Here is a 25,356-nt window from a genome sequence, read left to right as displayed (position 1 = left end):
GTCTTTCATGGTTTGCTGATCTTCCTTAGTAATATATGTGGATTTCTTTCAATTTATTCTTTGTATGTTTAACACTGGTTTTTGATAGATGGTTACCATTAGGTTTGTGTATAACCTCTTGTACATATAGCAGTCTACATTAAGTTGATGGTTGTTTAAGTTTGAACCTATTCTTTATTCCTCTCTTATCTGCATTTTAGGTATATGCTGTTATATTTTATGTATTTTTATTTTGTGAGTTTTTCACTGATTTTTAAATAAATACTTATTTTACTGCTTTTTGTGTTTCCTACCTTTATACTGTCACTTTTGGTCTCTCCTTTCTACTCAAAGTTTCTCCTTTAATATTTCTTGCAGGGCTAGTTTAGTGGTCATGAACTCCTTTAGTTTTTATTTGTCTAGGAAAGTCTTTATCTCTCCTTCTATTCTGAATGATAGCCTTGCTGGATAGAGTATTGTTGTCTGACGATTCTTTTCCCATTCAGCACTTTGAATATCTCATGCCATTCCTTTCTGACTTGGAAAGTTTCAGTTTAAATATCTGTCAGCCTTCTTGGTTTTCCTTGTAAGTTACTGTCTTAAAAAAATTTTTATCACTATATTTTGCCAATTTAATTACAATATGTGTTGGTATGTGTCTGCTTCGTTGATTTTGATTTGAGTTCTCTGTGCCTCCTGGATCTGGATATCAATTTTCTTCCCTGGATTAGGGAAGTCTTCAGCTATTATCTCTTCAAATAAATTATCTGCTCCCCTTTTTCCTCCTCCTCCTCCTCCTCCTCCTCCTCCTCCTCCTCCTCCCCCCCCTCTTTGTCCTCCTCCTTCTGGGACTCATAATATGAATGATGATATCTGATGGAGTCAATGAATTCCTTAAGTCTATTCTCATTTTGCAGAATTCTTTTTTCTCTCTTTTGTTCAGTTTGAGTACTTTCCAATACTCTATGTTCCGAGTCATTAATTTATTCCTCTGCTTCTTCCAGCATACTATTTATTCCATCATGTATGTTTCTCATTACATTTATTGTGCCCTTTATCTCTGCTGTGTTATTCCGTATCTCTACATAAAGGGTTTTCCTCATGTCCTCCATTCTTTTCTCAAGTCCAATAGTATCCTCATGATCATTACTTTAGGTTTTCTATCAGGTATGTGACTTTTATCTGTTTCACTTAGGTCTCTGGCTGTGGCCTTGTCCTGCTCTTTCATTTGGGATAAAATTCTCTGTCTTCTCATTTTGTCTAAGTCTCTGTGCCTCCTTCTCTGTGTTAGGAAAGTCAGTTGTGTTTCCTGCTCTTGAGGTTAATGGCTTTATGAAGAAGAGGTCCTACAGTGCCTGCCTTGTAGTTGACCAGGGCCTGTAGCTACCAGCACTGTCTCCTATGTGTGCTGCCTGTGCTCTGCTATTTTGTCCTGGCCACTTTGTCTTTCAGGCCAGTCATCTACAGAGACTCTCTTTGTCTTTTGTGGGCAGTATTTAGTTCCTGGCCTACGTGTGGTGTCTTTTAACCAGGTGTGCTCTGGTGTACTTGTGAAATAAGACCTGTCAATGCTGCCACCGGAACCGAGGCCCTGCAAAACTCTGGTGTGGGGAAATATAGTGTTGGCAGGGGCTTGGCCTGGTGTTCTGGGAGAGGGGGTCTGCCAAACTGGGACTGAGGCAATCCTGACTGGGAAGGTGGTTCCACCAGAGCATGTTGGGTGGGCTTGGTATAAGCAATTAGGTAGTGAATATAAGTGCTGCACTGGTTCCTGCAGGTGACTCTGTGCTTATTCTGAGGGGTGGGGAAGGAAATGGTGCCTCCCAGTTCCTTTACTTATAGAGGTGTCTATGAATGAGGTCTCTCTGGGACAAGCTCTACAATAAGCAAATAACCTTGGCATTGTGTCCCAAGCGATCGTCAGATCACTATTTCCATGCTGTTATATTCCCAAGGTATTTGACCTGCCTTTTCTCTAAGAACCAGACAATGCCTTCCAAGCTCTCCTATAGCCAAGCACACTGATGTTTAAAACTACAAGCTTTAAGCCCCATTAGTTGCAAGAACTGATGAAATTTAGTCCTCTTGCTTTCCAAGTCAATTGCTATGGGGATTTGTTTTCCCTGTGTGCTCCCCTGTGTGCTAGTCTGTCTCTCACCATTCTCTGAGACCACAGTTCCCTCCCCATGGCAGCAGCCACGATCCACTTCTTTCCCAAACCGTGTCTCTGCATTTCCTACCTTCTTTGATGTGGCCTCTTCTCGACCTTTAGTTGTGGAGTCTGTTCTGCCACTCTTCAAGTCAATTTCTGGGGTATTTAGCATGATTTGATAGTTATCTAGTTGTATTCATAGGACAAAACAAGCCTAGGGTCCTCTTTCACTGCCACCATCTTCCCTCATCACACATGTACTGATTTTTTTTTTTAAATCATATCTAGTGATGATGAATATGTCTTATAGGACCAATTAAGTACAGCCAACTATAACACTTTATGCAATATGGCTACCAGAACACTAGCTTCCTTTCTATTTGCTTTGATGTCACAAAAATGTGATTAGCATTGTATCTGTTTCTTCTAGATTCCAAGAGTTTGAGTTTCAAATGTTCATTATTTCAACCTATTGCTATTTTGTTTACTGAAAATTTATTTCAATTATATTTTCTAGGAACAAAACTCATTAGTTGGAGGTGGTTTAAAATCTAGAAATTTTTTTAGGGGCGCCTGGGTGGCGCAGTCGGTTAAGCGTCCGACTTCAGCCAGGTCACGATCTCGCGGTCCGTGAGTCCGAGCCCCGCGTCAGGCTCTGGGCTGATGGCTCGGAGCCTGGAGCCTGTTTCCGATTCTGTGTCTCCCTCTCTCTCTGCCCCTCCCCCGTTCATGCTCTGTCTTTCTCTGTCCCAAAAATAAAAATAAAAAATAAAATAAAAAATTAAAAAATAAATAAATAAATAAAATCTAGAAATTTTTTGATCCCTCAGCTGATACTATCTTAGCCTGGAGATAATTTTCCTTTGCCAAGCAGTGGGAGAACTATTAGTCTCAGACCCACTTCATCAATAGATAAATATGGATTTAGATATACATATAGATAGGTATAGATGATGATATATAGATATTGATAGAAAGACATTAATATGGAATGTATCACAAATCCTTACATCATGAGGAATCATGCTAACCCTGTCTATATCATTTCAATTTTAGTATATGTGTTTCCCAAGCCAGAATCTTAATAGTTACAATTAAAGTTTCCACACAACAGTAAATGTAGTGATGGGGTTATTTCTGATTTTTTTCTTTCTCCTAGGACATAGTCCTTTGGATTCACAAGACCACCCTGGGTGGTTAACTAGAGTCCCCACTCTTGACGTGCTATAAAAAAACAAAAAACAAAAAAAAAAACCTATTTTTCTCCCCTTAAGCCCATGAAGCTCCTGAATATGCAGCTTAGCCTATCAGCTGCTTCCTCCACAGAGGCAAATACCCCAAAATGAAAAGATATCTCAATGCTAGAACCATCTTTCTGGCTTCTTCTGTTCCTTTCTTGGATCACAGCCTGGTTTTTCCCTACCATCTAATTATTTCTTTGACACTATTAATAATATTCTTATACTCACATTACAATCTGAAGATTGATGAATTGATATTGTTTTTTGTTTTTATTTAAAGCCAGTTAGTTAACATACAGTGTAATCTTAGTTTCAGGTGTACAATGTAGTGAGTCAACGCTTCCATATAACACTGAGTGCTCAGTACTCAAGTACACTCTTTAATCTTCATCACCTTTTGAACCCATCCTTCCATCCACCTCTCTTCTGGTAACCATTAGTTTATTCTCGATTGTTAAGAGTCTGTTTCTTTACTTGCCTCTCTCTTTCTCTCTCTCTTTTCTTTCCCTTTGCTCATTTATTTTCTTTCTTAAATTCTACACACGAGTGAAATTATATGGTATTTTTCTCTCTCTTACTTATTTCACTTCGAGTAATACTCTCTAGCTCCATTCATGTCATTGCAAATGGCAAGATTTCACTCTTTTTTTATGGCTGAGTAATATATTTTGAATATATATACCACATCTTCCTTGTCTTATATTGTATTTTGAATAAAAGTTTGAAATAATATTCTATGTCCCATCATCACCTTTACAATATACTGTTTTTGGCTTGTGGCTTATGACCAAAAAAAAGCATTAAGGTGCTCCCTCGGCTTGACTAAACTTTAGGTAGATTTCCTCCTGACTCTGGGTTGCCACCTTCCTTTTCTTGGAGCATTTACTTTAGATAATTTGTAATCGTAAAATCTTTTTCTGCCCATTGGAGATGCAAATCTTCTCTGAGACTCTTGCCACTTTTACAACACAGGAATGTCTTTCTCAAGGACCTGGGAGCCTCCTTTTGAAACGTAAATATCAAGAAAGATAGCATCCCTGTCTCCCAGTCTCTGTGGAAATGCAGGAGCCTAACTTTCATAAGCACCAATTAGCAAACACGTTTGGACTCATCAGTTGGCCAACCTCTCTCTTAACATCCTCCATTAGATTCCATTAGCTTGTATAAATGCTTAAAAACTCTTCCCCGCTGTGTTTCAAAATACTTGAGTTCAATCTCTCTCTTCTATCACAATAATCTCGACCCCTATTGCAATAGTCTTGAATTAAGTCTTCCTTAACCTCTGCCAATTTTTCTTTGACACTTAACTAAAGATTAATTTTAATTAGTTTCTGAATATTTATACCTTTTATTCATAAGTGCGGTGGTGTATTTTAGATAAAAATTTTTCAACAATAGTCACTTATATTTTTTTAATATAAAGATAAAATACCACAAAACAACAGAACTGAATAGAAAGTAATACAGTTTTATAGAACATATTGGTTTTTTCAGGCTCTAAGTTTTATTAAATATAAAGAGCAATATAATGTCTTTCAGAATTCCCATTTTACTTAGAACTTCATTATCACCAAATTAGATTAACAAGGCCACTTTCTAAGAGCCTATGGTTGCATTAAAAAATTACAGTGAGGGGCACCAGAGTGGCTCAGTCAGTTAAGCAGTTAAGCATCTGAGTCTTGATTTTGGCTCAGGTCAGGATCTCACACCCTGCGTCAGCTCTGCACTGGGGGGTGGAGCCTGCCTGGGATTCTCTCTCCCTCTCTTTCTGTGCCCCTACCATCTAAATAAATAAATAAATAAATAAATAAATAAATAAATAAATAAGAATAAGAACAATGATTTGTAAAACTTCAATATTTTAAACTATTACCTGTTATGTTCACTGCACCTGTGGGTGGACAAATCTGTTTTAGTAGCCAAGAAATTAAGAAATGGGTACGAATTAATCTCTTCAATAAACTAAGCAAAATCTCTCTTATTAAAAGGAGTGCAAATATAATTCAAACTGGTATGGCACTTTACTAATGTAAATTAACTGTTTGCCCTAAAGACCCTGTTTATCCATATTAATTCATTTTGGTCAGAGTATGTGTGTGTAAATGGCAGTTGGGGTGGAAATGGAAGGTAGATGCAGGAGAATGAGCTAACTTAGTTGCATTTTTATTATACACAATGCATATGTACTAAGAAACAATGGTGTAGTGAAAACAAAGTATTACAAGTTAGGAAATAAATACCTAAAATTTGCATTTCATGAGCATTTAATGTGAAACAAATATATTTGATTGGATCTCAGAGCCACACCCAGCTTGGTCACTGACCATTGTCTCACATACTGCTTACAGAACTTTGTCTACATTTCACATAAATGGAATGAGTAATATGCTCATATGTTTTCTGTGCATCAATTTATTGTAGTATGAAATGTAGAATATCTTTGGTTTTCTATATTTTGCCTAATAAACACCAATATTGCTTGAGTATGATCCAAAGTGCATCAAAGCATAGGTTTTACTTTATGCAGAAATGAAAGTCATGACAGAGTAGGATATACACTGCAAAATGGTGCCTGCTGATTCTCCTTAGTCTCCTAGTCTCCTTAGTCTCCTTAGTCTCAGTATCTCCCTTCCGCTCCCCTTCTCTCCTACCTCTCTCCCTCTGAGGAGGATGAAATCTGTTTTCAGCAAAATGAAAACTTATGGAATCAATGTGTAGATCTGATCATCCAACAACCATTTATCAAGTGAGTATTACAAGCCAGGCTATGTTCTAGATAACACCTTGGAAATCAATGGATTTTTTTTCTTTTTTATGTCCAGGCACACAATAGAAATACATATATACTTTTTTTTTATTTTTTTAATCAGACATCTTATTTTAATGTTTTGGATTCTCATATAAACTTTGCTAAAAATCTTTTGAAGCCAGAACCAGAAAGAAAAAAAAATATTACCCCTTTTAAGAAGTCATTCCTGAGATAGGGGCACCTGAGGTAGCTCACTTGGTTAAGTGTCCAATTCTTGGTTTTGGCTCAGGTCATAATCTCATGGTTTGTGAGTTCAAGCCCCACGTCAGGCTCTGTACCGACAGTGCAGTATTTCTTCATTTGACTTGAACTTAGAGACTTCTTTCCTGTCCAGCATTCAAATTAATTAATGTCCATTTTGTTTACTTGGTTTAACTACTTTTGAACATTTTTGGTACATGTCTTAAAATGAGTATGTAGGGAGGTTCATGATCCTCTCTTCATCAATCCCTAATGGCCAGTCCATAACAGATGCATATCACAATGCACATACACATGCAAACATACACACATACACCCACACTCTAATGGGTTAAAAGATACAGTACTATTAATGGAAAAGACACTATACATCAGGGATCTCTTAGTGCACTACGTGCTCCTATAAGTTATTAGGAGTATTCAATTGAGGTCAGTGTACAGACATTTCTAAGGTTATTTGAGAGCTAAGCTATCTAACTGGTGGCAGGACACTATTTTATTAATACAATAAATAGACCTCTTGGGCTTTTTATATAATTTATGTACTTTCCAATGAAGAAGGAGTTATAAGATCCTGAAAACTTCAAGTTTGTTATATACTGTAATAAGTAAAGCAAAGCTGATATTAATATGAATATATTTTAATTTTATACCTATGTTTTTTTCATTTTCCTTTGAAATATACCTTTTCTTTAGGTTACTAGAAGTAAAAAAAAATCTTAGGGAAAAGAAGTCAAGAAATAAAGTACTGATCTTTACTCTACACCTCGGTCTTGTTAACCCAGCGCTGCATATACACTTTATAACTTAGTGTCTTGCAGAACCTCTTTGGTATTCCATTTTAATAGCTCATCTTGGAGAATATATGTGATGGGATCATGTATCACTGACATTTAAATTCTGACCCATATAGAAATGAATTTTCAATAATATGTCAGAAACCTGGATACCGTAAATCTTTTATTATCATAGAATGATAAAACTCTAGCCATCAGGTACTTAGGGATTATCCAACAAATATAAGACAATATGGATATTAATAGTCATTGGTGATTATGGTTCATCTTGTAAAAATTAATACAATCATTTCTACTTAAGAATGAAAACTAGATATGAACTTACTTTGATAGAAATAGAACTAGCCAAATTTTTCATAAATCACGTGAATAGTAAGAGAAATACAAAAATGTTTATTCTAAGATTTTACTATGGAATTGTTCAGGAAAATTTGATTAAGTGTGTGTTTTGAATACTACATCAGCAGTTGCATCATTAGAGCCTTTTGTATTATTTTATTACTTTATTCTATTTTTAGTTTTGTAAACAATCTGTATATCTTTTTTCCCCTTCAAGTTTTTATTTAAATTCCAGTTACTGAACATACAGTGTGGAATTAGTTTCAGGTATAGAATTTAGCTATTCATCAATTACATACAACACCCAGTGTTCATCAAAAGTGCCCTCCTTAATCCCCATCATCCATTTAACCATCCTTACCCATCTCCCTCTAGTAACCATCAATTTGTTCTCTATGACTGAGAGTCTGTTTTATGGTTTGCTTTTCTCTCCCTCACACTCTATGTTCTTCTGCTTTGTTTTTTTTTTTTTAATTCTACATGAGTTAAATCATACAGTGTTTGTCTTTCTCTGACTTATTTTGCTTAGCATATTACTCACTAGCTCCATCCACGTCATTGCAAATGGCAAGATTTCATATAGCCTTTTAAACATTGTGTTAATTTAAAAATATAATCTCAGAGAAATGATCTAAAGTAATGAACTGGAGTACTGAATAAGGATTGGCATAAAGTAAAAGCAACATTACACATGAAATTATACTTCTTTATGTACTAATACAAACACAAAAAAAAGTTTAATAAAATGGTTACCATATAATGACTATCATATTACTTAAACATGAAGGAAATTCAACAAACATGTAGTGAATAAAATTGAGCAGAGGTAATTCAGGTGAATTGGTTTCATTTTACACTATTTATTATTCATTTTTGGGCTTACCTAAGTTTGAAAATATGAATAAGGCCCAAACATTTAATCCTTCAAGGAGAATAAGACTCCAGGATGAAATAAGAAAGCTCTTTCCATTCAAGTATTTCATTCTTTGTCTACTCCAAGCCAAACTAAACTTCCCAGGTCATTACTTAAATTCTGATGTTACATTGCCACCATCATATCGCTTCTGCTTTGAGGCTCAACCCTGCTAATTTTCTTTAGATTTTGGGGGAAAAATCCCTTTTTGATAATTTAACCAGTCCAGATGACTTTTCCTGTCTCTAAAGTTTGTATTCATTCCATCTTCCTTATCTTGTTTTTTCATGGATGGTACCAACCTCTCCCACATCAGACACTGAAAAGTCATTCTTCATGTTTCCTTCTCCCCTGCGTTCCAGTTTGTCACCAACGCTTATTGGATTTTACCCTCTTTATATTTATCGAATCGGTTTTTCTCCTTCTATCTTCATCATCATCAATGGATTCAAGTCCATCATCATCTCTAATTTGGGATACTATGATAACATCTAATCTGTTTTTTATTCAGTTATTTCTGAAAATCAGATTTTGTGTTATACACAGGATAATTTACTAAAAATGTAGGTATAATTGTTTCTGTATCAGAATTGCAAGGAATTAAACATACTCCTTAGTTCAGGAGATGTTATTATCATTGCTTACTATAAGTTTCTATCTGGTTTTACTTATATATTTATTTCCTTTTATTCCCTATCCCCTAATAGGTAGGTTCTCTAATATTATATTTGTCCTGGATCTAAAAAATTCTTACAAAATATAAAAAGTTGTTTACTGAACATGTATGTGTTTAAACAAGAGTTTATATAATTTTTTCATAAACAGCATTGTGCTATAAGCCTAATTCCATTTCTAACTTTTCCTTATTCAGCATAGTGTTATTAATATAGTACCACAATGCTATAGGTTATTTTAAGTTTATTATTCCTCTCTATTTGCTGCATAGTTTCAAGTAAAGTGAATCCAGCACATTTCACTTACCCAATTCCATGGATAAATGGATACCAATACCCATCTATCAAAAGATCAACTTACACAAACAGGATCCTTATAAATATGCCTTTGGATTGAGTGTCACAATTTGTTATCTATATGGAGAGGGAGACGGTGAGGTAGTATCATATCTATGCTTATTTTTAAATATGTCCTGATAGGGGCGCCTGGGTGGCCCAGTCAGTTAAGGGTCCGACTTCAGCTCAGGTCATGATCTCACCATCCATGAGTTTGAGCCCTGCATCAGGTTCTGTGCTGACAGCTCGAAGCCTGGAGCCTGCTTCAGATTATGTGTCTCCCTCTCTCTCTGCCCCTCCCCCCACTCATATTCTGTCTCTCTCTGTCTCTCAAAAATGAACGAGCATTATTTTTTTTAATTTGTCCTGACAGATTATTTTCCAAAATATCTAAAACCATTTAATTTCCCATCCACTGCCCATAAGTGGTATTTTCCTTCATATCTTCATCAAAAAATATCATCTAGGAATCTTATATCGTCTAAGAATATGGTAGAAATATGTATCTCTTTTCATTTGTGGGCATTGGCATGTCAGATTGCTATTGACACTTTAGAATATTTTTGTCCATTTTCCTACTAAATTTTTTGTTGTTGATTTGAGCATCAATATTAATTTTGCCTATATTAGTAATGTAAGCAACTTGTGTTAATCTATCATATAATGTATATGCCATTCTTTGTTGAAATGAATCCTCATGCGTTTTTTACTCCTTCTGAAATTAGTTTATATTTTTATTTTTAATTATAAACTATTTTATTAAGCATACATCCATACCAAAGTCTCTTTTGGGGCCCTTACTCAGATTTACAACTCTTGTATATTTTGGTGAATAGGCCCCTTTAACATAACAAAATATGACTCTTTCTGCTAGTGCTTCCCATCTTTGAAGTCTACTTTGTTTGATCTCACTGTAGACGTATCAATTTTCTTTAGTTGGTTTATATAGTATGCTTTTTCCATAATTTCACTTTCAATTTTCTTGTAGGTTTGTTTTTCTCCTCCAGCAATTTTTGTCTTTTATAATAAAAAATAGTCTATCATGTTGAGTCGTTCATGTTCAGTTAAAAATTGGTTAATGGTGCCCTTCCATCTTTCTATATCCTTATTGATATTCTAACCTATGGTTTTATTGACTACAAGAGAGATGTTTAAGTATTCAACGATAATTGTGTATTTGTCAAGTTTATCTTCCGGTTCTGTCATTTTTGAAGCTCTAATATTTGATACATTCAAACTTAGGATTATTATGTCTTCTCCACAAATTGAACTCATTTTATAATATGCTTCTTTGTTCCTGTTCATTTTCTATATTCTGATGTGTACTTTGTCTTATATTACCTATCCATTCTAGCTATCTTTTATTTAATGTCTGCATGATATACGTTTATGCCATACTTTTATTTTTAACGTATACATATCATTATATTTGCAAAGGGTTTCTTAGGTACACTATATAATTGGATCATTTTTTGTAGTCTACTTTGAAAAATCTCTGTCTTTTCATGGGTGTATTTAGATCATTTAAATTTAATATTATTATTGCTACTTAAGATTTTTTATTTTTTTATTTTTTTTATTTTCTAAAATTTACATCCAAATTAGTCAGCATATAGTGCAAAGATGATTTCAGGAGTAGATTCCTTAGTGCCCCTCACCCATTTAGCTCATCCCCCCTCCCACAACCCCTCCAAGATTTAAGTCTACTTTATTATTTTGTGTTTGGTCAACCTCAATTTTCATTTATGTTTTCCAATTTCTGATTTCTGTGGATTACTTAAACATTTTTAAGTAATTCAGTATATAGTGTTTTAGATATATTTCTTTGTATTATGTTTTTTAGTGGTTGAATTAGGGATTAAAACATACATACTTATCATGTATTTGATAAAACTTAACATACTTATTATAACTTATCATATTCTATTAGTGTCAACATTTTATCACTTCATGTGTGTGTCAACAAATTTCTCTCTTTCCTATATCCTCATTACAAGTTATTAGCATAGATATTACGTAAACATACACTGAGACCTGTATCAGAAAGTGTTGTTTTATTTTTGATCTCAAAAATACCTTTAAAAGCTAAAGAGATGAGTAATCTATTATATTTACTCAGATAATTTCCTTATTCTTTCTATTCAATCCTTTTGGTACTTTTTTTTCCTTAAGTAAACCTTACATTAGTCCATATTTTCCTTTTGTTAAAATTTTAGTTAAACATATATGTGCTATTATCTCAGAGGCTGTACTAGCCATTACACTATTCAACTCAGAAGAATTAAAATCAAACACAAATTATTACTTATCTCTCTTCCTCAGAATGCTAGATTCTTATACTCTTTAATATTTATCCCTTTGCACTGATTGCATTATTGTGGCTGTGCATATTTTACTATATATATATATATATATATATATATATATATATATATATATATATAATCTACATAATGTAATTGTTATTGTTTTGTGAAATATTTTGCATTAATTCAGATATTTACGCTTTCTCTTTTTTTTTTAATTTTTAATGTTTGTTTATTTTTGAAGGAGAGACAGAGCGTGACTGGGGGAGTGGCAGAGAGAGAGGAAGACACAGAATCTGAAGCAGTCTCCAGGCTCTGGACTGTCAGCACAGAGCCTAAGGTGGGGCTCAAACTCACAAACTGCAAGATCATGACCTGAGCTGAAGTCAGACACTTAACCGACTGAGCCACTCTGTTTTGGTGGGTTTTTTTTAATGTTTCTTTGGCTATTTGGGGTCTTTTCTGGTTCCATACAAATTTTAGATTATTTGTTCTAGCTCTGTGAAGAATGCTGGTGTTACTTTGATAGGGATTACATTGAATGTGTAGATGGCTTTGGGTACTATAGACATTATAACAAGACTTTATCTTCCATTCCATGAGCAAGGAATGTTTTTCCACTTCTTCGTGTCTTCTTCAATTTCTTTCATAAACTTTCTATAGTTTTTAGTGTACAGATCGTTTACCTCTTTGGTTAGGTTTATTCATAGGTATCTTATTATTTTTGGTGCAATTGTAAATGAAATCAATTCCTTGATTTCCCTTTCTGTTGTTTCATTAATGGTGTATAGAAATGCAACCGAATTCTGAACAGTGATTTTGTATCTTGCGACTCTCCTGAATTCATTTATCGGTTCTAGCAGTTTTCAGTGCAGTCTTTCGGGTTTCCACATAGGATACATGTGGTCTGCAAAGAGTGAAAGTTCGACGTCTTTCTTGTCAATTTGTATGTTTTAGTTCTTTGTGTTGTCTAATTGCTGAGGCTAGCATTTCCAGTAGCATGTTGAACAACAGTGGTGAGAGTGGACATCCCTGCTGATCTTCCTGATCTTCCTGATCTTAGGGGGGAAAATTCTCAGTTTTTTCCCATTGAGGATAATATTAGCTTTCTCTATGGCCTTTATGATGTTGAGGTTATGTTCCTTTTATTCCCAATATCTTGAGGGTTTTATCAAAAAAGGATTCTGTATTTTTTCAAATGCTTTTCCTGCATCTATTGAAATGATCATATAGTTCTTATTCTTTGTTCTGTTAATGTGGTAGATCACATTGATTGATTTGCAAATATTGAACCAGTCCTGCAGTCCTGGAATAAATCCCATTTGATTATGGTGAGCAATTCTTTTAATTTTGAATTCCATTTGATAATGTCTTGTTGAGACTTTTTGCATCCAGTTTTATCAGGGATAATGACCTGTAATTGTCCTTTTCAGTGGGGTCTTCATCTCGTTTTGGAATCAAGGTAATGTTGGCTTCATAGAATGAGTTTGGAAGCTTTCCTTCCATTTTTATTTTTTGGAACAGTTTGAGAAGAATAGGTATGAACTCTTCATTAAATATCTGGTAGAATTCTCCTGGGAAGCCACTTTGTTGGGAGATTTTTGATAAATGGTTCAATTTCTTTCCTGGTTATGGGTATGTTCAAATTTTCTATTTCTTCCTGTTTCAGTTTTAATAGTTTGTATGTTTCTAGGAATTTGTTCATTTCTTCTAAATTGCCCAGTTTGTTGGCATATCGTTTTCATAGTATTCTCATAATTCTACTTCTGTGGTGTTGGTAGTGATCTCTACTCCTTCATTTGAGATTTCTTCTACTTGTGATAAAAAGTAGATTTTTATCTACTTTCTCTTTTATTTTTGATAAGTCTGGCTAGGGGTTTATCAATTTTGTTAAGTCTTTCAAGGAAGCAGCTCTTAGTTTCATTAATTTGTTCTGGTATTTGTTTGTTTCTATATTGTTTATTTCTTCTCTGATCTTCATTATTTCCCTTCTTCTGCTGGCTTAAGCCTTATTTGCTGTTTTTTCTAGCTCCTTTAGGTTTAAGGTTAGATTGCATATTTGGGACCTTTCTTACCTCTTGAGATTGCAATATACTTTCCATCTAGGATTGCCTTTACTGTATTCCAAAGGATTTGGAGTGTAGTGTTTTCATTTTCATTGGTTCTGATGTATTTTTCATTTCTTCTTTAATTTCCTGGTTAACCCATTCATTCTTTAGTAGGATGTTGTTTAACCTCCATGTATTTGAGGCCTTTCCAATTTTTTTTCCTGTGGTTGACTTCAAGATTCATAGTGTTATGATCTGAAAATATGTATGGTATGATCTCAATCATTTTGTACCTGTTGATGACTGACTGGTGATTCAGTATGTGATCTATTCTATAGAATGTTCCATGTGCACTTGAGAAGAATGTGTATCCTGCTGCTTTAGGATGAAATGTTCTGAATACATCTGTTAAGTCCATCTGGTCCAGTGTGCCATTCAAAGCCATTATTTCCTTGTTGATTTTCTGCTTAGATGATCTGTCTATTGCTTTAAATGGGGGTCTTAAAGTCCCCCACTATTATTGTCAAAGGGTTTCTTTATTTTGTTATCATTTATTTATGTGGGTGCTTTCAAGTTAGGAGCATAAATATTTAGAATTGTTAGATCTTCTTGATGGTTAGACCCCTTAATTATGATATAATTTCCTTCTTCATCTTTTCTTACAGTCCTCGTTTTAAACTGATGTAAGTGTGGCTACCCTGGCTTTCTTTGACATCCATTAGCATGATAGATGGTTCTCCATTCCCTCACTTTCTTTTTTTTCCTGAATGTTTGTTTATTTATTTATTTTGAGAGAAAGAAAGAGAGAGAGAGAGAGAATCCCAAACAGGCTCTGTTTGGTCATTGCAGAGCCTGACACAGGGCTCTACCTCATGAAGTATAAAATCACGAGCTGAGCCAAAATCAAGAGTTGGATTCTTCACTTGATCTTAGCCAAAAGGCCGAGAAGCGATAAGAGTTGGATTCTTAATCAACTCAGTCATCCAGGTGACTCATCCATCCCCTCACATTCAATCTGCAGGTGTCTTTTGGTCTAAACCAAGGCTCTTAGAGGCAGCATATAGATGGATCTTGTTTATTTACCATGACCCAAGCCAAAACCAAGAGTTAGATTCCGAACCAACTGAGCCACCCAGGTGCCCCTCTATTTTTTTAACTTGAGTAAAGTTGGACACATGATGTTACATTTGTTTCATGTGTAAAACATAATAATTCACTTCTTTACATGTTATGCTATGCCTCCCACAAGTGTAGCTACCTTCTGTCACCATACAACACTATCACAATATCACTGACGGTATGACCTAGGTTGTGCCTTTCATCCCTGTCACTTATTGATTCCATAACTGGAAGCCTGTATCTGTGACTCCCCTTAAACCAATTGCTTATCCTCTCACCCCACTTCCTCTGGCAAACATCAGTTTTTTATCTGTATTTATAGGTCTGATTTTATTCTGCTTTGTTTTTTATATTCCACACATGAGTGAAATCATTTTGTATTTGTCCTTCTCAGTCTGACTTGTCACTTAGCATAATACCCTGTATGTCCATCCATATTGCTGAAAATGACAAGATTTTATCCTTTTTTATGGCTGTGCAATATTTCAGTGTGTGTGTGTGTGTGTGTGTGTGTGTGTGTGTGTGAGAGAGAGAGAGAGAGAGAGAGAGAGAGAGAGAGAGAGAGAGAAATACACCCTACATCTTCCTTATCCATTCCTCTATTGATCAACACTTAGGTTGCTTCCGTATCTGGCTATTGTAAAAAATGCTTCAATAAACATAGGGGTGCATATATATTTTCAAATTAGTGTCTTCATTTTCTTTTGATAAATACTAATGGAATTATTGCATCATATGGTATTCATATTTTTATTTTGAGGAACCTGTGTACTATTGTCCACGGTGACTGCATCAATTTATACTCATTCTCGCCAACGGTGCACAAAAGTTCCTTCTCCATGTCCTTGCCAACACTTTTTCTTTCTTTCTTTCTTTCTTTCTTTCTTTCTTTCTTTCTTTCTTTCTTTCTCTCAAGTTTATTTGGGGCCCTTCATGGCTCACTTAGTTAAGCATCCTACTGTTGATCTTGCCTGAGGTCATGATCTCATAGTTCATGGGATCAAGCCCTGCACAGGGCTTTGTGCTGCCAGCATGTAGCCTGAAGATTCTTTCACTTCCTATCTCTCTGACCCTCCCCTGCTCATGCTCACTCTCTCTTGCTCTTAAATGAATAAAATTTTAAAAATATATTCAGTGATAACTACTGAGAACTTCTGTCCTAACGCATTACTCTCTCATGTGCCCATGTGACCATATACCCTTCTCAAGCTTCCAAACTTGCTTCATCATATTTTATTCTCTGTTTCAATGAGAAGTGATTAAAAAAACATCTTTTGCCATCAATTTCCTACCACATCTACCGCATAAAAGCACATGGGCTCATATCCTCTACCTTCTCTCTTATAATACCTCCAGCCAAGGTCAACTCCTCCATTGGTGCATTAGATCCTATCCACTCTTACCTATTCAAGGGAATAGCTCCAGATAAGCTACCCTCCATTCTACATCATCATTTTCCCTCTCTTTTGTATCAAACATCAAACATTATTTGTTTAAACAAAATAATCTCTTAAAAAACATGTCACTCCCTATTTCACATCTCTATCCAGGTATATACAGTAAACCCAATTCTCTCTTCCCCCCTGCAGGCAAAATCCTTGACAGAACTGCCTTTCCTCTCTGTCTCAAATGTCTATTTTCCTATTCTCTCTTGAATCTACTCTAATCAGGCTCTTGTCTGTCCTTCCCCATTTAAATTGCTTTTATCAAGGAGACCCAAGGCTTCTATGTTGCTGAATTTAAATATCAATTCCAAATTTTCTTATTTAAATCAACAGCAGCAGTTGATGTAAGTATATCTGTCCTCCTTTGCAAAACTGTTTATGTGACTTTAAGCAGACCATATACTCTTAGTTTTACTATTTAGGTCAGCCATATCTCAGTGTCTTTGCAGGCTGCCCTTTAAACTTAAGTGTTTACTGGGGCTCAGTTTGTTGTTGTCCCGCGAAAGCCTCACCCCTGTCAATCTTTTCTAGCCTTAAAGATTTAAAGACCATCAATACGCTAAGGATTCCCAACTCTGAATACATTGTATGCATGTCTGATCTCTTGATAGCTCCACTTGAAAGTCAAGCGAGCACCTCAAAATGAACATGCCAAAAACTAACGCTCCCTAACCTCCAAATTGTCCTTCCAACTGCTTAGTACTGGAATTGTGTATTCATCCTTGACTCTTCTCTTTCCCACAATGCATCGGATCAGCAAATTAAGTAAGCTCTATATTCGAAGTATATCTGGTATGTGGTTTCTTCTCAACAGCTCCTCCATTGCTGCCAGCTTGATAAAAGCCAACATCTTTCTTAAGTTATGTTAGCATTTTCCATCCTCAGCGTTCTGTCGAATATCTATTGGAGATGTAGAGCATTGAGAAAACTATCTTTCAATTAGGATCTACTCATTTGTCTTTTTACTTTCTCCTTTGTCCATTAGAGTCTATTTGTAATGCAACAGCAACAGTGATTTTACAAAAAGATGTCACCTACCTTTAAAATAAATAGACATCCAGTGTCATCCAAACTCAAAATAAAGGCCAAGATCCTTACCAAGACCCAACATGAATGGACCCTATTGATTCTATGACCCCATGTCTCAATCTTTACCATTCACTCACTGTTTCAGCAGCATTTGCATCCCTGTGCCTAGAATATAGCAGAGAGTTTCCTATCTCAGGTCTTTGCTAATGTTCCTTCCACATGCAGTGCAATGCCCCCAAGTTTTCCCTATGGATCCTTATATCAGTTCTTGTAGGTCTTAATGCATACAGTGACACCTGTCCTTCAAAATGCAAACCATTCTCATCTTCATTTTCCTAAGAATTTATTAATATCTCCCATACTACATAATTTACCTATTTCTCGTATGCTCTCTCCCCATAACTCAATGTCTTGAGACCAAGGATATGTGACTCTTGCTTACTGTTCTATTTCCAGCATATGGAACAGTGTCTGGTAAATATTAGGACTACAAGAGGTATTTTTGCTAAACGAGTGAATGAAATAGAAAACTCTTATTAAGAACTTAAAAATATTATCAGTGACTAAAGGCATTTAAACACTGTCTTTTTAAGAAAAGAATTGTAAAGGCAGAGAAGTAATGTCCACCCATCACAACTAAGGCTCCAGAGACAGAACCCATAGAGCCCTCAGGCTGTTAATAGTTTTCATTCTACTACTTCAGCAATGCATATTCATTTTTATAAGAGCTGTGAATAAATTTCTCCAAGTCTTTGAGGAAAATTAAAATGCCAGAAATATGCCATAGTGGGTCTGTAGCTTTTTTCCTGAGTAGAATACTATCAGATACCTGTTTGAGAAGCAGGGCATTGAGCAAAGTATCTTTCTAGTTAAAACTGGTTACATCGGAATGTCAGCCAAGTTGATTATCAAGTTTTAGATTAAATTAATTTTAATAGATTTATCCTACTTCAAGTATTTTTTGAAGAATAATAATATTTTTCAGGAGAACCTGGGTGGCTCAGTTGGTTAAGCATCCAGCTCTTGGTTTTGGCTCAGGTCATGATCTCATGGCTCGTGGATCAAGCCCCATGTCAGGCTTCGTGCTGACAGCACAGAGTCTGCTTGGGATTCTCTCTTCCTCCCTCCCTCCCTCTCCCTCTCTTTCTCAAAATAAATAAATAAATAAACTTTAAAAAATATTCCTCAATTACTCTAAGAATAAAATGAAAACAGTATCACTGTACTATGTGAATAAATACATTTTTGTATGCTTAAACATAATTAAGATTAAGAAAATGAATATAGAGACAATAAGGTATTTTAATTTGCCTTATATTTCACAAACTTTAAAGAAAATGTGAAGTATGTATTTGAAACAAAAACATATTTAAATCTGAATATAACTTTTCTTAGTGTTAACACAGCATGTTCCAAAACCTTTTTGCACTATGACTAGATCCTGGGATTAACACCATGGACATGATGTAAGGATTAATTTATAGTAAATAAAAACTAAAAATATAAATATGATATAATTGTTATTTTTTTCTTAGTGTGCTACCTTAAAGCATCTACATTTCATAGAATAATATGGAATTTACTGTTTCCAAGATTTTTATTAGACAACACTTGCCATTTTAAACACAGCTATTATCTGTAATTTGACTTTTGCTTCTTTGTTTAATAATAAAAAAATAGAAAACATTATTATCGAATCAAGTTTCTCTCTGATCCTATCTAAAATTAAATGCAACTTTTGCATTTTGAATTAAAATGACAAAAAAATAACATAAATACCTTTAAAACCTTGTCATAATTGCTTTGGATATGACTTTTACTTTTGCTTCCAGAAGAATCAACGTATCAAAATTTAAATGATTTGATTTGCTTGCTGCTGAAGCATTAATCCCTGCTTCCACACACAACACTCTTCTAGTCGAGGTAGGCTAACAGACTTCAAATTTTTAAGTGAAAGTAATTTCTCACCAGAGAAACATCAACAGCCATGTCCAAGGTGAGACAGCTCCAGAGGCCTTTTGAGTCTCACAGAACTTGCAAGTGGCTAAATTAGATTCAATGCATATGAAATGTGCAATCAGACTAAACTCCTTGATAGAATAAACACTAAACTCAGAACATAATGAATTGCAGATATACATCTTAATGCATTTAAAATATCAGTACGTAAAATAAAATAAGGAAATACAAATCATTTTTTTTCTTTCTGACAATCAATTAAATACAGAAAAAGATAAGCCCTAAACTGATAGCCATTTAGGTTTCAAGGCTTTATTATCAATAATGTTTAAATGCTCTCCTGGTAGGAGAATTCATTGGATTTTTTTTTAATTTTTTTTTAATGTTTATTTTTTTGAGAGAGAGAGAGAGAGAGAGAGAGAGAGAGAGAGAGCACAAGAAGGGGAGGGGCAGAGAGAGAGGGAGACACAGAATCTGAAGTAGGCTCCAGGCTCTGAGTTGTCAGCACAGAGCCTGATGTGAGGCTCGGACCCACAAACTGTGAGATCATGACCTGAGCCAAAGTCTGGCACTTAACCGACTGAGCCATCCAGGCGCCCCTCATTGGATTATTTTTGAAGTAAATGTAATGTTGCTGCATTCAGAAGATGACGAATGGGAAAATTTTAATCCAATGGAGAGATATTATAAAAATGGAGTTATACAGGATTAGAATTTTATATGTATTATATCATAAATGTAAAATGCAGCAACTGTGAAGATTTTAAAGTAATGATGGGGCAAGGAAGCCTACAATTGTTCACAGGAGGCATGTCGATGTTATCTAAGTCCCCAAACTGAAGCTTTTCATAGTTTGTCAAAATGGAGGCAACGCAAAAGAAATCAGGTGGACACCTACAGAAGGAAAATTATTGTATGAGTTTGGCCAAAAACTTGAAATTTAAAACTTGAGATTTATTTGTATATAAACTGTGAGAAAATTACATTTCACTAGGAGGACTGTGTACGTCTGCTGACTAGTACTACAATATTACAAATTTTCCTAAACAATTAGGTAAATGCTGTAACTTGTCATGATTTCAGATAGCATTTCAACAGTTGTGACTACTGTATGACTTCTAGCTTCATGTATTTGGCCAATAAAATAATTTGCCATGCCATTAGGAATATATGCCAGTTTCAGTCAGAGAAATTCCCTTTGGAACACTTAGAAAATATTATTTTATATTTAATATGCCTAAGAAATTTGGGGCTTATCATCATGAATATCCTCCTTCATATGAAACTAAGATCTTATAAAAGTAAAATAAGAGGCAGGGGTGCCTGGGTGGCTCAGTCGGTTAAGCGGCCGACTTCGGCTCAGGTCATGATCTCACGGTCCGTGAGTTCGAGCCCCGCGTCGGGCTCTGTGCTGACAGCTCAGAGCCTGGAGCCTGTTTCAGATTCTGTGTCTCCCTCTCTCTCTGCCCCTCCCCTGTTCATGCTCTGTCTCTCTCTGTCTCAAAAATAAATAAACGTTAAAAAAAAATTTAAAAAAAAAAGAGGCAGAAACGTGTAGTGGAAAGTGGATTGATAATTAAAAGGCTCAAGTGCGAGTTCAAGTTTTGTTACTAACTAGACACACTAATTTATCTCACACCCAAAAAATAAAAGCTATTGGCTTTGCTAATTTGTAAAGGTTTCCCAGTTTCAAAACTTATTACTTTAAATTTTACCTGTGTATTCTGGAAAAAAAAAAAAAAAAAAACACCAAAAACACTTCTTTGTGACAACAGACACTACAGATATTAGAACCTGGTTAATCTAATGGTAATCTATTAACAGAAAAAGAAAGGAAATTTAATGAAAATCTATTAACAGAAAAAAATGGAAATTTAAATTTAAAATTTAAATTTAAACCATTTCTAGCCACCTTTGCCTCCTGTAATTATCCTATAATATGGTTTTGGTCAGTAAAACATATTGATTGACCATTTTGAAGGCTGAGGCCTGTAAGGACAAATCCAAATTAAACATAAGAAAATTAAGGGGCACCTGGCTGACTCAGTCAGAGAGCATTTGACTCCTGATTTCAGGGTCATGAGTTCAAGCTCCAAGTTGGGTGCAGAGATTACTTAAATAAATTTTAAAAAGGGGCACATGGGGGCACCTTGGTGGCTCAGTCAGTTAAGCGTCCGACTTTGGCTCCAGTCATGAGCTCATGGTTTGTGAGTTCTAGCCCCGTATCAGCCTTTCTGCTGTCAGCACAGGGCCTACTTTGAAGCCTCTGTCCCCATTTCTGTCTGCCCCTCCTCCACTGGTGCTCTCTCCTCAAAAAGAAAGAAACACTTACAAAAGGGGAGTGGGTGCCTGGGTGGTTCAGTCCATTAAGCCCCCAACTCTTGATTTTAGCTCAGGTCACAATAGCACCATTTGTGGGTTGCGGACCCCCATCAGGCTCTGTGCTGACAGTGACTAGTCTGCTTGGGATTCTCTCTCTCTCCCTCATTCTCTACCCTTCCCCTGCTTGCTGTCTGTCTCTTTCTCTCTCTCAAAATAAATAAACTTTTAAAAAATAATTTAAAAAATCTTTAAAAAATAAGAAAATTAAATATTTAGTTTTCCCTGGTTCAAAAAAGGAAAGAAATGCTCCTTTTGGTTAAAGCTTTTACTTTACAAAACCTAAATTGTGAATTCAGTTGTGAATTCTTTTCTGCTCCTTTGAGGTGTATGTAAATCTTTTTACAAGCTAAATAAACTTGCCAGCTGTACTGCCCCAACAATGTCTTTTTCTGAAGGTCCTAGGAGCCATCTCTTTGAGATGTAAACAAACATCAAGGAAGATAGCTCCCTATGCCCCATTTCCTGTGGGGAAGTAAAAGCCTAATTTCAGGTGGTTCCTGGCTCCAAGTTGCAAACCTACTCCATTACAAATATAGGAGAAATGTGTTTTTGCTTTGGATAAGGCAGTTAGCAAATACACATAGTTGCCCAACTTAGCAGATGAATTTAGGGTGAACTCTTTGTGACAAATGATGCCGTCTTCCTTGAGGACGAGTTATTGCTTATCTTGAGAAAATATATGGAATGCGTCCTAACTGCTTGGCTATGTAAGAGGCTGAGATTTCTCTTGTCTTTGCAATCCCTTTAGTGGGTTGCCTGTGAGGCACATCACATTGGAGGGTAAAGTGTATTCAGTAATAAAACTGACCTTGCTCCTCTAATTTTTGGAGAGGTTTGTCTTGTTTGCTTGTTTTTGAGAGAGAGTGCAGGAGCAGGGAGGAGGAGAAGGAGAGAGAGAATCTTAAGCGGGCTCCAAGCCCAGTGCAGAGCCAGGACATGGGATTTAATCTCATGACCTTGAGACCATGACCTGAGCCAAAATCAAGAGTCGGACACCTAACTGACTGAACAAGCCAGGTGCCCCTGTTTGGTTGTTCTTTAAGTTGAAAGCATATTTTGATTTTACTTCTATTTCCTTGGAAGGCCCATAGGTCATACTGTAAAGAGACTGTCCAACAAAAGAGATAGTCTCAGTGCTGCATAATTGCCTAAGAAAAACTGAGAACAAATTTCAAGAGAAGAGTAAGTATGAGAGGACCAGCAAACATGGTAGGATGCCAGAACCTGCTTAGAAATGTTGGCTATCAAGAAACTTCTAGGGGGAAGATAGTCTAAACTAAAACAAGGATATCCTAATTAAATTTTAAGTCCTTCAAGATTTCAAAATCTTAAGATTTTGTTTTATTGAAATAAAAACAAACCTGCACTGTCTATTTTAGAAACTAAAAAACTGAGCAAAAATGCAAAATGAAAGAATTTAGGAAAGAAAAGGACATTAAAAATACTATAGCTAACTTAATCCAGGTTCTCAAATAAGATGTTGGAGCCAAAAGATAACATAATTCCCCACCACTAGTCCTAGGATTTCAGGAGGGATGTTTGGACTGGTCCATTTCTCTTGACTCTCAAAGAACAAAGCATCCCTGGATTACACCTAGGTCCATCAACATTGTCTAGATATTATTAACCATAACTTAAAAAATCTGGGAGGCACATAAATAATCTTGTATAAAAGAGTTGGAACAATTGCTAAACTTTGAGTAAATGAAAGCATGTGTGAAATTGGAGTTCTTATTATAGGGCAACCCTCACAGAATGTGGAACTCTCTAGGGTGTAAAGCATCCATCAACCTAGCAGTAAATAATGCCATAGCAACTGAAACTTAGCCTTGTTTTCAAGATCTCCAGGTATTTGCCGCTGTTTGGAAATAGGACTGACCTTAACTATCTCAGTAAGATGGGTGCTTGGGAAGTGGAAAGTGGGCTTTGAAAGAGAGATCTGGAGTACCTATTAATACAAACAAGTGGAAGCTGAATGATTAATTACACAAATGTAAGAAGATGTATTTATACATCAAGCAGGCCCCATTAGTGAATATGTGCAGATCTCCATCTAAATCAAAAATCCCTGTTGCCTGCCAATATATCTTACTCTGTTTTCTTTTGGTGTGTTTCCTGCTCACTCATAATTCCTTGTGTAGCATGTAGATCATAAGTGATGTTCAAATTAAATCTTTAGATTTTTAGAATTTAAGAACTTTAAGAAACTTTAGGAATTGTCTATTCTAGTGCTTCTCCAATGTCATTAAAGACTTTTGTAGGTGCTTCTCAGACAGGGATATTCCCAACTATCTTTCCTGAGGATTATGATCCTGTAAATGAAGCCTGGGAATTTATATTGTTAGTAAGTATCCCTAGTAATTCTTATCATCAGGGATATACAAGGAAAAGCTGACCAAGTCCAAATTCCTCTTTTCACACAATGCCCTGTCCAGATTTATACACTAAGTCTCATAGGAACTAACAGAACCTCATTTCTGTATGAATATTCATATTAGAAGTTCACCAGAAGACATGCAACTTGCCTTGTTAATGTACATTGAGTTTATATTTAATAATTTTATTGTAAACCATTATACAATAAACATTATTATAGAAATGCCTTTGTGCTTATTTGCAAGTTTATGTGTGAGAAACAAAATCTCTGAGTCTTTGTTCTATGTATTTTCTTTTAAATATTGATGAGTATGGTCCTTTGGAATTTGAGGTAGGCATATTAATTTATGCATCTGATAATGGTATATGAGTGAGACAATTTCCCAACACTTTAGCTAATATTACTTACTAAAAATGTTGATCTTTTCCAGTTAAATAAGTGCTTTGCTAAGATTTGCTTTGAAAATTAATGATTTTGAATATATATTTAACGTTATTACATCATTTGTTAGTTTTAAATCTAATTCTATCACTCAGGAACCAAATAAGGGATAGTTCTTTTTACTTAAGAATAATATGTCCAATTCTCTAGCTCATGTATTAATTTTGAAACAATGTGAATGGATTTTAAAATGGTACCTCCTAGATGCTCATGATGGAACTTCTTTCCTTTTCCCCCTAACTTGTCTGTGAAGGCCAAGAAAGGAGTGAAAACAACAATAAAATTTAAAACTTATGTTAACAATCAATTTAAATAATTCAGAATTTAAGAATTCTGAATTGAAGAATTAAAAAATTAGAATTTTCTCAAACTATAGGGCCAATAAAAATGAACTTAAAAAAATATTGGTTTTTCTGTGTTTTCCTTATTTACATGGCTCATTTTGTTCCATAGAAACACACAGGATGACTGTATTTAAAAAAAAAAAAATTTTTAAATAAAAGAAGAAACACAGGATGACTCCAAAGATTTAAGGAAACTTTGTATTAGCTTTCAGAGAAATTAGTTTGGTCCTAGTACTAAATGAAAGACCATAGAGTAAATCTGCTATATTGGTTTTCTATATAAAATAACTTCTTGTTTACCAATGACTTACTTTCTCCACTATTAGTTAGTATGGAGACTGTGCCAATATATATGTATAAAATGAACAATGGCCAACACCCAGAGACCTTTTGAATGGCGGACAACTTTTGAATCTATGCCACTCATGGGTAATAATTTTGAGAAAGTTTGTTCTCCATTAAGCC

General features: G+C 35.2%; 1 protein-coding gene across 1 annotated transcript in view; it reads right to left on the bottom strand.

The window, feature by feature from the left end:
• SGCZ (sarcoglycan zeta) overlaps positions 1 to 25,356 on the bottom strand; it is a 515,552-nt gene that overhangs the window by 387,021 nt on the left and 103,175 nt on the right. The gene's annotated exons all lie outside the window — the stretch shown is intronic.

The sequence above is a fragment of the Panthera leo genome, chromosome B1 (assembly GCF_018350215.1).
Source record: "Panthera leo isolate Ple1 chromosome B1, P.leo_Ple1_pat1.1, whole genome shotgun sequence".
NCBI classification, from domain to species: domain Eukaryota; kingdom Metazoa; phylum Chordata; class Mammalia; order Carnivora; family Felidae; genus Panthera; species Panthera leo.
The sequence above is the reverse complement of the archived record's forward strand: the minus strand, read 5'-3'. Positions and strand labels throughout refer to the sequence as shown.